We start from the raw sequence: 215 nt of genomic DNA, 5'->3' as shown, positions 1-215 counted from the left end.
TGCTGTGTGGTTTTATTTAGCCTGTTTGGCATTTGCAATAATTTAGTGTCTTTATTCCTGGAAGTTATTGTTCAGTATTGTCCTCATTCTCTCACATCAAATACAGTAGTTCTCTCTTCCTCCATGTGACGTGTCCTCCACTATGCTATCAGTGACGTGTTCCATTGCCAGATGACCTCTAGAACACCTTTGCTCTCTCTATCAATTCATATCAG

The sequence above is a fragment of the Oncorhynchus keta genome, chromosome 31 (genome assembly GCF_023373465.1).
Source record: "Oncorhynchus keta strain PuntledgeMale-10-30-2019 chromosome 31, Oket_V2, whole genome shotgun sequence".
NCBI classification, from domain to species: domain Eukaryota; kingdom Metazoa; phylum Chordata; class Actinopteri; order Salmoniformes; family Salmonidae; genus Oncorhynchus; species Oncorhynchus keta.
Note: the sequence above shows the minus strand (reverse complement) of the source record.